Source organism: Carassius gibelio, chromosome B18 (genome assembly GCF_023724105.1).
Source record: "Carassius gibelio isolate Cgi1373 ecotype wild population from Czech Republic chromosome B18, carGib1.2-hapl.c, whole genome shotgun sequence".
Lineage (NCBI taxonomy): Eukaryota > Metazoa > Chordata > Actinopteri > Cypriniformes > Cyprinidae > Carassius > Carassius gibelio.
The window spans coordinates 27,390,209-27,407,843 of NC_068413.1; the positions used below are offsets into that span (position 1 = coordinate 27,390,209).

Consider the following 17,635-nt stretch of genomic DNA (forward strand, 5'->3'; position numbering starts at 1 on the left):
CCTCGGCATTACTCGCTGGTTTGAAAATGACACGGCAATATTATGCAAAGTATGGTTATGTAGATAGTCATGGAGTACCTTGATTTATATATTCAAATTATATATATGTATGTGTGTGTGTGTGTGTAACAAATTGTCACCAGTCTCTGAACGTCACCAATAATATTCTGAATATTCCCTTAGCCCCTACGAAAATTTACCATGGTTCTGCTACAGTAACTATAGTAAAACTATGGTGTTTTTATAATTACAGCTCACAGTAATTAATATGCCAACAAATATTTTTACTACAATACATCCATGGTTACTTTTTGCAAGGAACGAACTATACAGGTTCTAAAGAACTTGCCCAAAAACACTTGTTACTTTCTGTTATTTGTTTTCTGAACTGCACTACTGAAAACCTCATTAATCCTCACAATCATGTCACAACTAAATTAAGAATCCATTATGAGCAATGCATAGCAAATGATGTTATCATCAAATATGAGAAACCTTAAAGAATGATAGACTGATGTAAATGACTGAAACCAGCCTTCTTTAACAGCCTTCTACTACAAAATTCAATTGGAGAATGAGCATTAAACGGGGAAATCTTACTGTCTAGCCAGGCAAACTGTGCCGCTTTCCGAAAAACTTCGGCGCACATCCCTAAACCATCTGCAAACCAGAGAAAGTGTCAAATATGCAGAGTCACCCGCCAACAAAATACCTTCACTGAGGATTTCCAGTGGAAGCTGTTGAATCAAAAACATACATAGGTTTATTTATACATGTATATAAAAGTTATTAAACATTATATAAACCCTGAATACAGACAACCTTGCTTTAAAACTCTCATTAAAAACTCTATAGATTGTTGTCACAACTGCATACTCATTCTTTTATAATAACACTAATAAAATGTTAATATATACAGTACTGTGCAGAAGTATTAGGCATGTTAGTATTTTCACATTGAAAAAAAAAGACAATTATTTATATATTTTGCTGTTGTGTGTCAGTAGGATATATTAGTTTACATTTCCACACATTCATTTTGCCATTAATTGTAATAATCCAGTGAGATATTTGTATATATTTGTATGCGTGATCCACATGAAGATCTTTTACATTGAATATAAATATTTCTGTCTTATATGGTGAACAAAATCCACATTAGATCGCAAACAGAAGTTATTTAAAAAACTCACTGAAAATGAATTAAGCTGAAATGTTTTTAAATGTCTTTGATGCTGATGTTAACTGATAGCTATATATTAAATAATCCACAGTGCTAATCCACAGTGCTGACCAATATAGTACTTGTACATAATACCAATTTCACATCTGAACAACTAAAATACCTCTGCATGTACACACATATGTAATTATTAGTTCTTAATGTATGTATGTGCACAAATAACCTGCTTTGCTGGACTCTGCCTGAAGACATGGTGAATGGTGAAGTTCTTCCCCTCAGTGGTTGAGCTCTAAAAGAACAAATGTCAAGAGGTAGGTATATTGCTAGGTATAGTACAGAGTAATGGTTCATGTAGCAACATTCAAACAGCTACATACATTTGCGGAGTAAAGCTGTCCAGGAGAACAGAACACCACCACCTCCTGATCATGTCATCCTGAAAAATAATAATAATAATAATATACACACAAAAATCATGCATGTCTGTTCAAATAACTTGACAAATGTGATGCCATACCTCTGTAAAATCGAACCTATGAACTAAAGCCATGTGCAGAGTGTACCACAAAGAACAATAAAAAGAGCAATTTATAACAGTTATTAACAATAATTATTCAAATTGAACGTACCATGGATAAATAAATGATCGAACATCGCATTTCATATTATAAGATATTTACACAACCACTCACCTCAAGCAATCAACGGAATAGCGTTATTACTCTGCTGCTGTAGTTGCCACCGTTCTGTTTGTTTCAACGCAAACTGCCCCCTGCTGGCTCGGAGCAAAATGTCAAAGGCGGGGAAAACAAATATGGGCGGGGCGACACGTGTCGCTCCGCCTCGAAGTGTCGCCCCGCCCCATCGTCCAGACTGCACTCTGGGGTTACTCCCGGAAGTGACAGTGGAAACGCGACTGGCCCTGGCACGCACTAGCACGCCCGGTCCTAGCTCGATAGTGGAAACAAGGCTATTCAGGTTCCTGGGCACCACTATCTCTCAGGACCTGAAGTGGGACATTTAAATTGACTTCATTGTGAAAAAGGCCCAGCAGAGGTTGTACTTACTTCGCCAGCTGCGGAAGTTTAACCTGCCCCAGGAGCTTCTGAAACAGTTCTACACCACCATCACTGAATCCATTCTCTGCAGTTCAGTAACTGTCTGGTTCAGCTCAGCTTCTAAATCTGACCTCAGAAGACTACAGAGGGTAGTCCGGACTGCTGAGCAAATCATTGGTAGAACCCACCCTTCTATTCCAGAACTGTACTTATCCAGAATTAGCAAAAGGGCCCTCACATCCAGCACACTCCCTCTTTGAACTGTTGTCGTCTGGTCGACGCTGCAGAGCACTGAGCACCAGAATGACCAGACACGGGAACAGTTTATTCCCTCAGGCAATCCATCTAATGAACACTTGATAATAACTGTGGAACACACTACACTATTTATATTTATATTCACATACACTTATTTATCTAACACATACTTAGTGTACACTTACATTTTTGCACACAGTATACCTGTAAATACATAACTGCTTATTGCAATATACCTACCATACAATTGTCAATTTGTATATTGTCATTCCTTACCTACTTGTTTGTATTTTTTATTCTTTTATTTTTTGTTCTGTTGCTGTCATTCTGTTGCACTGTGGAGCTTCTGTCAAGAAAACAAATTCCTCTTATGTGTAAACATACTTGGCAATAAAGCTCATTCTGATTCTGTGTTTTGTTTCTCTCAGAATTGTCTGTCTCTCTCTCTCTCTCTCTCTCTCTCTCTCTCTCTCTCTCTCTCTCTATGTGTGTGTGTGTCCGTGAGTTCACGTGCTAAGATGAGGAAAAGCCTCCCCCCTAACAGTTGAAAAAGCGACACACACTGAACATCTTCCTTTGTAATATATGCAATGATAAGCCTGTCTAAACTTGTTGTCAAACAAAAGAGAACATTATCACTTGTTTTTACTTCACAACATCAGTCGAGTGTTTGAAAAAAAAGAAAAAACGTCCTTTTGTGATCTGATGTAGCTTCTTATTACAGAATGAGGCAGAAAATATATTCTACAACAAAATAAAAGCTATGTGATTAGAAATGGTGTACAAATATACCTGAGATGGCTTGAAGAACACAGATAGACCATATATTGTTGCAGGCAAGTGTTTATTTTCCTTACATTTCATCTTTCAAAATGTTTAATGTTATATCAGCTTTTTATTCAGTTACAACGATAGATGTCTTTATCCATTTTAGGGATTTCCTGGAACATCATCAGTGTTACTTCTATGATGCATATTAGAGTTGCTTTGATAGACTGTTTTGACGGTTTTACTGGTGTGAAGATGCAACACTGGTTTATGGCACTTCCCCACTTGCCAAGACGATGTCAGCAAAGTTTCAAGACATGCAAAAAGTGGCAATTTGAAAGATATCTTGGATTTTGAAAAGCCTGTTAACTTCTGCCATTTACCTTTAGTGATATTGGAAGTAAAAAAAAACATTTGTTTCTTATTTATTTCGTTCCACAGTATTTGATGATTTTTATTTATATAAACTGTGTTATATATATATAATAACACAAAAATAACTTGCACAAAGTTCAGGTAAACAAACTGATACCTGAACTTGGTGCAAGTTATTTGTTATTTTATATTAAGTATAAACTTGGTGTATTTTTTCATTAATTTTGGTAATAAAAGTTCTATGTACTACATTGTATTTTGCTGTTGCTTGAATTGACCATATGCACGATCACTTCCTGGTTTAAGATAAGCCAGCCCTGCTCAGTAATTTTGGTCTACTGTAATGTGCCGTTAGGAGAGCGCCCTTTGCTTGGTTTCTCTACATAATACATTCACAATTTGGAGAAAATATTTTTGTTTAAGAGGACCAAAGTCCACATATATCGTTTCAGGAATGACAAACACGAATGTTAAATAATAATAAATGTATAATATGATGTAATAAGTGTATCTGTTGAATCATGTTGCGAGTCATTGCTGACGAGCCGATGTCAAAATAGGGCTGTGCATTAAGGCCCACTCCAAATTCTATTTTATACCCCTTCCCCTACCCCTCCGCCTACCCATTCCCCATGTCCCTTAAAACAGAGTGTCCAGAGGTAGGGGAGAAAATATTCCCCTAACTGTGTGTTCACAATGCCGGCATCAAGAGTGTCCAAAATAGCTCTGTCCGCTCTGCTCATGATGGTGCAGAAAGATTCTCGAGCGCTCAGACGTTCTGACATAGATCAAATGCTTATGTTGTATTTAAAGTGGCAGCAAAGCAAACAGGCTTGTTGATCATACACTGATCATGCCGGGCATACACTGTGTGATTTTCATCCGATTTCTAGCTGAATTCTGACTCGTGCGACTCTTTTTCGGGTTGGGACAATTTTCAGCATTGTTGTGCGTCATTTGTCGTGTAGTGTACAAGGGGAAACGAGACACGATTAACCTCTCCCGACCGACAACTCAACCATCGGACTGTACAGTGAGCGCATAATAATTGTGAGCTTTGGCTATACATCGCATGCGATCTGATCGTACAGTTGGTACCTTGCCGATATCGCACAGAAATCGCACAGTGTATGCCTGGCCTAACCCAAGGAGGGTAATGTTATAGGTTAACCTCATTAAATATTGTTGTGGACAAAGTATTAAGATCCTTTACCTAATAATGTATAAAGCACTGTAAAAAGTGAAAGTGAAAGTGAAAGTGAAGTGACATTCAGCCAAGTATGGTGACCCATACTCAGAATTTGTGCTCTGCATTTAACCCATCCGAAATGCACACACACAGAGCAGTGAACACACACACACACACTGTGAGCACACACCCGGAGCAGTGGGCACCCATTTATGCTGCGGCGCCCGGGGAGCAGTTGGGGGGTTCGATGCCTTGCTCAAGGGCACCTAAGTCATGGTATTGAAGGTGAAGAGAGAACTGTACATGCACTCCCCCCACCCACAATTCCATCCGGCCCGAGACTAGAACCCACAACCCTTCGATTGGGAGTCCAACCCTCTAACCATTAGGCCACAACTTCCCCATACTCTAATGCAAAATACTCTAATCCAAGTAAAAGTCTTGCATTGAAAATGCTACTTAAGAAATTATAATCAAGTATGAACATAACTTAATGTAAGTATAATCTGGGAAATTTGTTTAAAAGTAAACTGGGACTAGAGTGCTATTATTTATTAAATCATCAGATTATTAATCCTATAACGTTACTGCACATCAGCAACTCATTGTCCACGTATCACTTTTAATTAATTTTTTATGTCCCTGTATGCAAACAGGGACACATCATAGATTATTGCAAACCCGAAACAGCAATAATCAACCTGATCTCTATTGTGCCTGGGAACTAATGTGGTCGGAGCTGCATTCTCTGAAATCCTATAAAGACTTCTATGTTCCGATTGTTTGCTGCCCAACCGCGTCTTAGCTCATTACCATAAAGTTGTCTTGATTTCAACTCTCCTCGACGCTCTCAACGGCCAAGTCGTGTTGCCCCTCGCCGCTGCGAGGCCGGCTTACATTGAAAATTAATGACTTCCGCCCAATTTGACGCCGACAGTGTGCATGCACAGTAAGGATTGGGACATCACTACTATGCCGTCACACGTCATATCATTCGTCGTCTAGCTCTTACAATGCACACATATACTGGTGTGCATTAGAGCCTTTAATTATCGTTCTGTATTAATCGGCAGCCATATCACCCTGGAGCCCAAGAACCTGTTGCCCACTGAAGCTATGCAGGGGCTGAGCCTGGTCAGTACCTGGATGGGAGACCTCTGAGAAAACTAGGTTGCTGCTGGAAGAGGTGCTAGTGAGGCCAGCAGGGGGTGCTCACCCTGTGGTCTGTGTGGGTCCTAGCGCCCCAGTGTAGTGATGGGGACACTATACTGTCAACAAGCACCGTCCTTCGGATGAGACGTTAAACCGAAGTCCTGACTCTCCGTGGTCATTAAAAATCCCAGGATGTCTTTCGAAAAGAGTAGATGTGTGACCTCGGCATCCTGGCTCAATTCGCCCATTGGCCTCTGACCATCATGGCCTCCTAACAATCCCCAAATCTGCTGATTGGCTTCATCACTCTGTCTCCTATCCACCAGTAAGCTGGTGTGTGGTGGGCGTTCTGGCGCACTATGGCTGCCGTCGCATCATCCAGGTGGATGCTGCACACTGGTGGTGGATGAGGAGATACCCCCTCACTATGTAAGCGCTTTGAGTGTCTAGAAAAGCGCTATATAAATGTAAGGAATTATTATTAATTATTATTAATAATGAGCTGCTTACTGACACACACACACATCGGAAATCGTGAAGCTCACACATCCAGGAGAAAATAAACTTGTCAACGTTGCCCTACGACTTTTATTAACCTGTTAATTGTCACCCGTCCCGTATACGGGACGCCTACGTTTACTATACTATATTACAATCAAATCTAATCTAATCCTGACCAACTATATATCGTTGGAAAGGTCTAAGACTCCCAAATATATATTGTACCAATATTTTTTGTTAAAAATTATGTAGGAAAAGTAATAGAATAATTTATGAGAAGAGTGCACCCTCAGAAATCTACATTACAAAGGAGTTTTGACCTTTGTTTAAAAAAAAAAGACTTCCTCGTTGCCTTTTTCTCTATCACATTTTAGAAATCATCAGAAGTTATATATCACTTGAAAACATAAATTCTCAAAATTCATCCTTTAAAACCCATTTTAAAATCAGACATTGCATTACCATGTAAATGGCACATCAAAATCATGTTACAAAATCATGTTACCGGGTCCTCCCAGTCGGGCACCACAACCACGCTGCTCCTCCTCATCGGCCGGTAGGGCTCACCGTTCCAACACCACAAGCTCCCTTTTAGCATCGGCTCGAGCCCTACCGACCGTGCGCCAACAACCACGTAGTCCACTACCTGCAGCCGGTAGGGCCTACTCTTCCAATGCCTAAGTCGCTCCCACCGGAGTACGCAGGCCCTTCTGGCCTGCCAACGAGACAACTTCTCAGAAAATCAAATCAGCCCCCGCCAGCACTCTATGCTATTCTTGGGGGGACGTTCTTTAAACTGGCAGCTGTCCTCTTGTACATTTGCTTTTTGGGGGGTACCCTAGGTTCGGGCCATTCCAGAGCTCAGTTAGTAAATTCTCTTTATATTTATGTATGTGTGTGTATATATATATATATATATATATTAGTGGTGGGCATAGATTTTTTTTTTTTAATCTAGATTAATCTCACTGTGATCTTGAAATTAATCTAGATTAAAATGGCTCATTCGAATTATGCCGAAGGCATTCAGAATATTTGTGTTATCCAAATAAAATTGAAACAGTAAGTCTTTGAGAAGGGGTTTATCAAGCTAGGTGGTGCATTAGAAAAGGAGCTCATCTCCTTTTTCCAAAATACATCACAAAGTGCTTGAAAAAGCTGTAAACTAATTCCACATTGCACAAGGTGCAAACAACCTTACGCCTATTTCACACCAGTGTTAAAATTTTTTTCAAGTTTGTAGGTGTCAAGGTACAGAAACCAAATAATTAAATGTAAAATAGCACTGGATAGTCTTCAATGTAAAAATGAAATATACAATCAAACCTACATTTATTCAGACACCTTCAACATTTCTCACATTATTACAGTTTTGCTATATATATCAAAAATTATACCTGGTGTCTGAATAATTTTGGTTTGACTGTTAAAACTACAAAGTAAAGAGCAGTGAGTGATTTTCTTTCATTTTCTTGGATTAACATTACAGCAGCCAGTAGCTAAATTATGCGCGGTCACTTTAGGAGACAATGAACACATCCGATATAATACACATCCCATTTTTTTCCTCAACTGTTTACTTTCACTTAAGAAATAACTGACAGTTTTTTCGAGCATAATTTCCAAGGTGGATATTTTTATGGGTCCTCCATTGCCCGTCTGCAACTGGTTCAAAATGCTGCTGCTCGTCTTTTAACTGGCACAAGAAAGTATGAGCACATTTCACCTATTTTAGCTTTACTCCACTGGCTGCCTGTGCATTTTAGGATTCAATTTAAACTACTCTTATTTGCTTTTAAAGCCTTGAATGGCCTTGCCCCACCGTATCTCGCCAAGTTGCTGCACCCCTACATTCCCAGCCGCTCTCGCAGGTCAGCTGACCAGCTGCTCCTGACAGTGCCTAGAACTAGGCTAAAACTCAGAGGAGAAAGAGCTTTTGCTGTTGCAGCTCCAAAACTATGGAATGTATTGCCATTACACATCAGACAAGTCTCCTCACTGTCTCATTTTAAATCACTGCTCAAAACTCATCTCTTTACTCTGGCTTTTAATACCAGGTAATCGTGATTAATGTGATTTAAATGTGTTGTGTGTGCAGTGCATTTTATTTATTTATCTTATTTGATTTTATTTCTATAATTTCATGTTGTTTTTATCTTATTCTATTACTCTTATTTTATTGTGTTTATCTTTTTTATCCTATTGTGTTTTTTATTGTTGTGGTGTACAGCACTTTGGAAACCTTGTGTTATTTAAACTGTGCTATATAAATAAAGCGGATTGGATTGGATATTTTGACATATTTTGTATGTATTTGTCGGCACAAGAGCAAAAATAAGCAAATTCGATGTTCAAGTGTTTTGAGACGCCTTTCTCTTCGCAGAAGAGAGCTCGGTTCAGTGTCGCTGTCCGTGATACGCGGCTCTCTCTCTCTCTCTCTCTCTCTCTCTCTCTCTCTCTCTCTCTCTCTCTCTCGTGCGCACTGAACACCAGTAACCAGCTACTCCATTTAGCTTTTCCGCGTCTTGTGTTTGGATGCTTTAATGTTAAAATTGACAAGCGGTAAGGCGTAAAAACATGTGAAAAATTTAAGCTTTCGTGACGATGCGCAGCAGTGGCCCGTCAACTGTCCTGAGCATCTTTTTAGGCTGGCCTCAGTCAGTCGGTTATATATAATATCAAGGTGAAAGTCATCATAGCTTGCTTAGTATAGACCCAGCTCCCAACCCAACTTTGAGAATAGATTAACGGCGATATTTTTTTTATCGCACGATAAGAGTCTCGCGTTAACGCAGCACGTTAACGCCGATAACGGCCCACCACTAATATATATATATATATATATATATATATATATATATATATATATATATATATATATATATATATAGAGAGAGAGAGAGAGAGAGAGAACTTTGTATTGTATTAGTGCATATTAAATAATGACGTTAATTATTACCAAGTTGTTCAACTCAAACACAATTAACCACCGTTTATGCATTCCTTACGTTAAAGGTGCACTTAGCAATATTTAAAAAAAAAATTGTCCACAGTGTCAGACCAAGTCCCAAAACACACTTGTAGCCAATCATCAGTAAGTAGACGTGTCTTGAAATGATAGAGAGCGAAAAGAGCACTCAATTTGAGTGCACAGGACAAATATTAGCAGATCAACTATAAATAGATAGATATGAAAAAAAGAAAAGTATCAGAGTAACAAAACATTAAAAAGAAGGGTTATGATAAAGCAAGAGGTAGGACCCACATAAATATCGAAGCAGCTTTCCTGTGGTGGAGAGAACTCAAGTTGTGGTATGGCCTGGAAGCAGATGCCAAGGTTGTGTTGTTTCATCTTGATAGGTAAGTTTTACTTAGCTTAGTTTTACAAAACCTATTTGTGTTGGATTTAGTTTTTTGTTAAGTGGTGTCCGCAGAATAATAGGTTTCATAGACAATTGGACGAGCTTTTGGGGCAGACCTGACCTGTTGATAGAGATGGTCTTCATCCTTCCTAAGGTGGTGCCGCTGTTCTCTCTAGAAATATGGCACATAGTCTTACAGTTTATACTTGACTAACTGAGGCCCAGGTCAGGAAGCAGGCAGACTGGCTAAACCAACCGTCTGCTTGCCGCCTCACGTCACAGAAGACAGTTGATTCTCAGACTCTTTCACCTAGATATCACACTATAGAGACTAGAAAATACTAAATACGCCCAAACCAATTTAAGAGTAACAATTTAACCCAGTCAGGATTAAGACCGTGTCATAGTACTGAGATAGCTCTCCTTAGAGTTACAAATGACTTGCTCTTATCATCTCTCTGTTAGTGCTATTGGATCTTAGTGCTGCGTTCGACACTATTGACCACAACATTCTTTTGCATAGACTAGAACACTTTCTTGGTGTTAATGGAAGTTCATTAGCATGGTTTAAATCTTAATTATATGATCACCATCAATTAATAGCAGTGAATGGAGAGGTATCATATCGCTCACAAGTGCAGTATGGAGTACCTCAAGGCTCAGTACTAGGGCCATTACTCTTCACGTTTTACATTTTACCCTTGGGAGATATCATCAGGAAACACGGTGTTAGCTTTCACTGTTATGCTGATGATACTCAGCTCTATATTTCTTTGTGTTCTATTGCAAAACACACCAATTTGAAAAACTAATGGAATGCATAGTCGATAATTTCTTACTGCTAAATTCTGAAGAAGAAAAAAACGGGGGTGTTAATTATAGGACCTAAAACTCTGCATTTAATAACCTAGAACACTGTCTAAGACTTGATGGCTGCTCTGTCAATTCTTTGTCATCAGATAGGAACATGTGTGTGCTATTTGATAGCAATCTTTCCTTAGAAAGCCACATTTCTAGCATTTGTATAACTGCATTTTTTTTTTTCATCTCAAAAATATATATAAAATATGGCCTATGATCTCAATGTCAAATGCAGAAATGTTAATCCATCCATTTATGACTTCAAAGTTAGATTATTGTAATGCTTTATTAGGTGGTTATTCTGCACACTTAGTAAACATACTACAGTTAGTCCAAAATGCAGCAGCAAGAGTTCATACTAGAACCAGGAAGTATGAACATAATTAGCCCTGTCCTGTCAACACTGCACTGGCTCCCTATCAAACATCGTATAGATTGTAATATACTGTTTGTTATGTATAAAGCCCTGCATGGTTTAGCACCTCAGTATTTGAATGAGCTTTTGTTAGATTATAATCCTTCACATCTGCTGCATTCTCAAAACTCGGGAAATTTGACAATACCTAGAATACCAAAATCAACTGCGGGGGGCAGATCCTTTTTTCTTATTTGGCACCTAAACACCTACCTAACATTGTTCGGAAGGCAGACACACTCTTGCAGTTTAAATCTAGATTAAAGACCCATCTCTTTAACCTGTTTTACACATAACACACTAATGTGCTTCAATATCCAAATCCATTAAAGGATTGCATTAATTAGGTTAACCGGAACTGGAAATACTTCCCATAACACCTGATGTACTTGCTGCATCATTAGAAGAATGGCATCTACGCTAATATAAGTCTGTTTCTCTATTATTCTGATGTCACCGTAGCCACCAGATCTAGTCTGTATCCAAGTTAGAGGGTCACTGCAGTCACCCGGATCCAGTACGTTTTCAGACCAGATGGTGGATCAGTACCTAGAAAGGACCTCTACAGCCCTAAAAGACAGTGGAGACCAGGACATCTAGAGCCCCCAGATACAGATCCCCTGTAAAGACCTTGTCTTGATTGCAAATGATTGCACAGACTCTATTTAAACTGAACTAAGATGATGACATCACTGGATTCAATGATGAACTGCCTTTAACTGTCATTTTGCATTATTGACACTAAAAAAATGAGTTTTGTTTTATTAGCAAAGTCTCATGTGGTAAGTTGCTGGTTAGGTTTGAAACCCGCCACAGGTTGTCCGGTAAGAGACGTGGTCAAAGATGGATAATATGGGAATAACCCGTTTATTTGTCACCACAACAACAATAAAGGTTTCTGTGGTTTTTCTATAAAACACAAATGAAGAGTAAACATGAATACACATGATGAATATTCAGTGAAATTAACGATTAAACATGTTAATAAATTAAAGAAAACAAACTTGCTATACCATATACATAGAATTAAAGAGTAAACAGATTTATCTGTTGCATATCCTATCAGAGGTGCTCTGTCTGGACATGCCCCGTGCTCATGCCCATTAAGTTGTTCACAGCTTTAGAATATCTCAATAATGAGCACTAATAAACAAACTACATCGAAACACAAGTGAAATGTAAATAGATAAAATTAACACAGGCAACTATGAATAAAGGTTATATGTAAATATATAGTGCAACATTGCGCTAAAGACATGTTAACAATATGTAAGCATTAGCATAACAATTACAGCATATCAGACAGCGAAAAGTAATAGACAGCCAAGTCAACCATATCACACACACACACGATTGTTTGAAAGATAAGATATATCACACTTACTTTACATTGACGCACAACCCGTAAAATGAGTGGAGCTATATCTAACATGCAATGTTAAAGTTTTGCATCTGCATCAGCGCTCCGATGGACTCACTCTCAACTTCACACTAAGCGCTGTGGGTGGGATATTTGCCTGCACGTGGATCAGCGAATGCTGATTGGCTGCCTGTGTGTCAATCAGTCTCGGTAAAAGAGAGAGAGAGATAGGATCAGAAGATTCATTATCCTTAACGCTATAATGGCCTTTTTAACAGCCGCCCCCAGATTCTGGGGACAGAATCTGTATAATTATGAAAAGGCCTCTAAGTTACAGAATGGTGTACAGTGTTACATTACTCAGGGATGCTAGGTAATCGTATAATACGTGCCACTGGGCGTGTGTATGTCTTTCTGCCCACCTTAATATTAACTGTCCTCACTCTGCCATCAGCCCCAGGGAATATTTCTGACACTCGTCCCACTGGCCAAAGCGCTCTGGGTAACTGTGGGTCAACGATCATCACTGTGTTGCCAACTTGATTGTCTGATGTGTCATTTTGCCACTTCTGACGAGTCTGAAGTCCAGGAAGGTAAAACTTCAAGAAGTGCTTCCAGAAGTGGTCAGCGAGGACTTGGCTGTGACGCCACCGCCGCCTGCTTATGATTTCTGACTCCGTGTATACCACTGGAGGTAGTGAGGAATCTGGCCGCCCCATCAAAAGGGAGTTTGGAGTGATGGGGTCTGGGTCTGCAATATCAGATGAAGTATAGCCCAAGGGTTTTGAGTTTAGAATTCCCTCAATTTCAACTAACACTGTTTGTAGCACTTCAAAGGTTACTGACTGAGCTCCAATGGTGGCTGTCAGTGCCTGCTTAAGAGAACGAATTTCTCGTTCCCAGCAACCTCCAAAGTGAGGAGCATTTGGGGGGTTGAAACGGAATTTAATCTTTTGTCTGGCTAACTGTGCCTGAAGTTCAGGGGCAAGAGCTGCAAAGGCTTCCCTGAGTTCCCTTTCTCCTCCTTTAAAATTGGTACCTTGATCTGAAATGAGTTGAAAGGGGGTTCCACGTCTGGCAGTGAAACGTCTGAGGGCCATGAGGAAAGAGTCAGCATCAAGGTTGGGTAGGACATCAATATACACTGCTCGAGTGGTTAGGCACTTAAAAATGATACCCCATTTCTTTTCAGTCCTCCTACCGACCTTGACAGCATAAGGACCGAAACAGTCCACACCTGTGGAGTAGAACGCAGGCCGGAATAAACGTAGTCTGGCTGGAGGTAGGTCTGCCATTTTGGGGATATCTGGATTCTTTCTCCATTTTTGGCACTCTACACAGCTTCTTTGAAAATGCTTTACAGCTTCCCTACCGCGGAGAATCCAGTACTTGCGTCGGAGTTCAGCAAACACTCTCTCATACCCTGGGTGGTGGAGTTTCGCATCATAACTTTGTATGATGAGCTGTGTAATTGGATGCTTAGCGTCAAGAACGATGGGATGTACTGTGTCTCGCTCAAGGTTGGTACTGTGACGTAGGCGACCTCCAACTCGAATCAGTTGGGTCTCACTGTCAATTTCAGGTGCTAATGCTTTTAAGCGACTGTTATGAGCGAGAGGTTTACCAGCTCTTAACTGTTCAATGTCTGAAGTGAAAGACTCCTGTTGTGATTGTTGTAGGAGAGTGACTTCAGCATCTTTGTAGGTACTGGCTGTCAGGCTGCCAGTGGCCGCCCCATGGGAAGCTGTGGACTCTATCAGCTCTTGGAATGTTTTATACTGATCAAGGTTAGTGACTGAGGTGCTGATAGTAAAGCATGTAAGTGTGTTTAACCTAGTCTGGCGCAACTCGTCTCCCTCTTCCTTCATTGGAGATGGTGTTTCAGGCCACAGACTCTGAGGGTGTTTTAAGAATGATGGTCCCTGGTACCAGTGGCTACCTGGACCAAGCTCATTCAATGTCTGTCCCCGTGTGATGTCATCAGCTGGGTTACTGGAAGAGGGCACAAATCTCCATGAGTGCTGATCCGTGATATCTTGGATCTCTGCCACCTGGGTGCCGACAAAGACTTTGAATCTACAAGACTCAGATTTGAGCCAGGTAAGTACGGTGGTTGAGTCAGTCCATAAGGTGATGTGATGAATAGGCAAGGTTAACTCAGTGCTTACAACTTTGGCCAGTTGAGCACCAGTTAACGCCGCACAGAGCTCTAGGCGGGGAATGGACTGCTGCTTCTTTGGTGCCACTTTGGATCTTGCTGTAAGAAACGATACTTCCACATCTCCCTGCTGGTCTTCCGTCCTTAGGCCACTGAACCATATGCTCGTTCAGAGGCATCACAAAAGATGTGTATGTCCCGCTGACTTGTTTCTTTGTCTTTAGCTGGACTGGTATAAGATCTTGGGAAGGCAATGTACGGTAAAGAAGCTAACTCTGCTTCCCACTCTGTCCAAGTTTGTAATAGATCAGGGGGAAGGTTTGGATCATCCCAGTCCCTCTTTTTGTCCCACAAGCGTTGGACTATGAGCTTAGCCCTGGTGGTGTATGGAATCAGGTAACCCAGGGGATCATACTGACTAGCCAATGTTCTGTAGATATTACGCATAGTGATCTCAGCATTTTCTGTGGGACGATATCTGTAGGAAATGGTGTCTGTTTGTTGGTTCCAAATCAGTCCCAGGGCAGATTCTTGTGTGTCTGTTTTGCCGTGAGAGATCCAGAGATCAGCACTGGCTGATTTCAACTCTGTGGGCAGGTGGCTTATAGTTAACGGCTGGTTACTAGACCACTGTCTCAATTCAAAACCACCATCTGCCAATAGGGCCCAGATTCTGTCGACAAAGGTTTTGGCTTCTTCTGTCGAAGTGAAGCTCTGAAGACAGCTGTCGACATAAAAGGACTTCATGACAGAATGTCTGACATCTTCTCCAGGTTCACTGTGATCTGAGACATGCCTTTGAAGGGCATACACTGCGCAACAGGGACTGCAGGTGGTCCCAAAAGGAAGGACTTGCCACTCAAAAACTCTGGGTTGTTCTTGTACCTTGAGGTCTCGCCAGAGAAAACGTAACAATGGTCTGTCTTCTGGGAGCAACCGGACCTGGTGGAACATCCCACGTATGTCACTGCTGACTGCAATGGAGTGTTCCCGGAATCGGAGTAAAACGGCGAGTAAAGAAGGCCCCAGAACTGGTCCCGGGAGCAACAGGTCGTTCAGATTTTGGCCCTGATAATGGAAGGAGCAATTAAAAACTACTCTGTTTTTCCCATTGTGGTGGACCATATGGTGTGGGATGTACCATGAATGGGCAGAGTCCTTTTCATCATGCTGATCCAGCTTAACTACATAACCTGCTTGTTCCAGTTTATGAAGCTCTGCTGTGTATGCAGCTGCTTGGTTTGGATTTTTAGCCAGTCTCTTTTCAGTAGCTCTCAGCTGTGAAATCACTGCCTCTTTGGGTGCTTTGAGCTGCGGCATTTTACCCATAAAAGAGGAGTGGCATATCTCTTGGTCCCATCTACCTCCACTCTGACTGTCTTGGTGTCAAGGAGCTTTATAGCCTCCTGGTCTTGTTTGGATCTGGTGCTGGTCTTTTCGCTGCGCCAAGGCAGCACATCCATTTCCCACAGTCTTTCAACGTTCTTGTAGAGATCTTTCTCAGAAGATGAAACTGAGGTGAAGAAACAGTGCTGTTCATTCATGTCACACTTGAGGGGTGGCACAGGCCCTTGTAATGTCCAGCCAAGGTGTGTCTTGATGGCAGCAGGCCCCCCTGGTGGTCCAAGACGAACTGGCTCCACTGGAGTAATGGGATGGGGGTAGTCGGAACCGATGAGCAGCACAGGATGGACTGTCTCTAAATGCCGTAGCGGCAGACCTCTCAGGTGTCGATATTTCTCCTTCAGAGCTTTTACTGGATGGGTATGTTCAGCCAGGCTTAGTTGCTGGGCCGTAAAAGCACCTTTAATGTGGAACACCTTCTTGGGCTGTGACAGTGGAGAGATAGAGAATGACACCACTGCCCCACTGAGGACTTGGAGCTCTTGCCTGACTGTGCGGAGCGGTAAGTCTTCCGGTTTACCTTTGAGGCTAAGCTGCTGAGCGGCACTGTGTAAAAGGATGGTTCTTTCTGACCCATCACCCTGGATGGCGTAGGCAGTCATCTGGTGTTCTCCATTCCTGAGTATTACTTTACTTATCTTGAGCAGGACTTTTCGGCTGGCAGGAGGCTTTCGAATGAGTAGAATCTCGTTCATGGTATTTAGTAGACAGGAATTGGTGTCGCAGGTGGAAGCAGCTTTTGGTGGCACAGTCTGTGAGCTCTCAGCACCTTTTACTGTAATGTCATGAAGACTTAGCAGATGTCGATTATTACACTGCTTGCAGCGAATTTTCAGACTGCATTCTGTTGCTTGATGGCTCCTGCCGCAGCGCCAACATCTGTTGTTCTCCCTGATCCACTGTCGCTTCTGCTCTGTAGTGAGTTGCTTGAAATTTGAACAGTTATTCAAGGAGTGCTTAGTGTGATCGCAATAGGGGCAGTAGGGTTTTGGAACAGCTTTCATGGTAGGAGCTGAGGTACGCATTTCAAGAGTTGTCTTCTCAGTGTTCAGCAGAATGTTTGTGTTTTTATTAAGAGGCTTGTGTTCTTTGATTACCTCTCTGGTTCGTGCAGTAGGCCATCTAAGCTGGCTGGTTACAAATCTAGATGTGTCCTCCTGTACTTGAATTTCGTACTCCAACCATTCAGAGAAGTCCAAGAGTGTTGGAATTGGAACACGGTGTGGATGAGCAAACCGGCGAAAACTTGATTTGAGATCATGTGGTAATTTTTCCAGCAGTCTGGAAACATGGGATCCACACTGCAATTCAAAGGTGCCCTTTCTTCCGATTTGCCCCAACATACCAACCAGTGAACGAACTTTGAGTGCAAACAGTCTGAAAGCTTTTATGTCACTGCTGTTGATGTTTGGGCTATCCATAAGTTCTGCTATTCGCTGTAATGCAAGCTGGTGTGGCTGACCGTACTGCAGGTCCAGAGCAGCCATCGTTTTTGTGAAGGGGGTTTGTGAATGGCTGTATGAATCAGCGATGAGTAATACCTCTTCTAGCTTGAGATGGTCTGTAAGAATCTGAAACTTAAACCTCTCTG

General features: G+C 41.2%; 1 protein-coding gene and 1 long non-coding RNA gene across 14 annotated transcripts in view; one reads left to right on the forward strand and one right to left on the reverse strand.

The window, feature by feature from the left end:
• The window catches only part of def8 (differentially expressed in FDCP 8 homolog), a 179,906-nt gene that overhangs the window by 82,572 nt on the left and 79,699 nt on the right, over nucleotides 1–17,635 (forward strand). The gene's annotated exons all lie outside the window — the stretch shown is intronic.
• LOC127977447 (uncharacterized) lies at nucleotides 581–2,111 on the reverse strand. Its single transcript, XR_008158223.1, has 3 exons — nucleotides 1,876–2,111; nucleotides 1,561–1,619; nucleotides 581–1,472 (listed from the first exon to the last, which is right to left on the reverse strand). It is a non-coding gene; the product is annotated as an uncharacterized LOC127977447 (long non-coding RNA).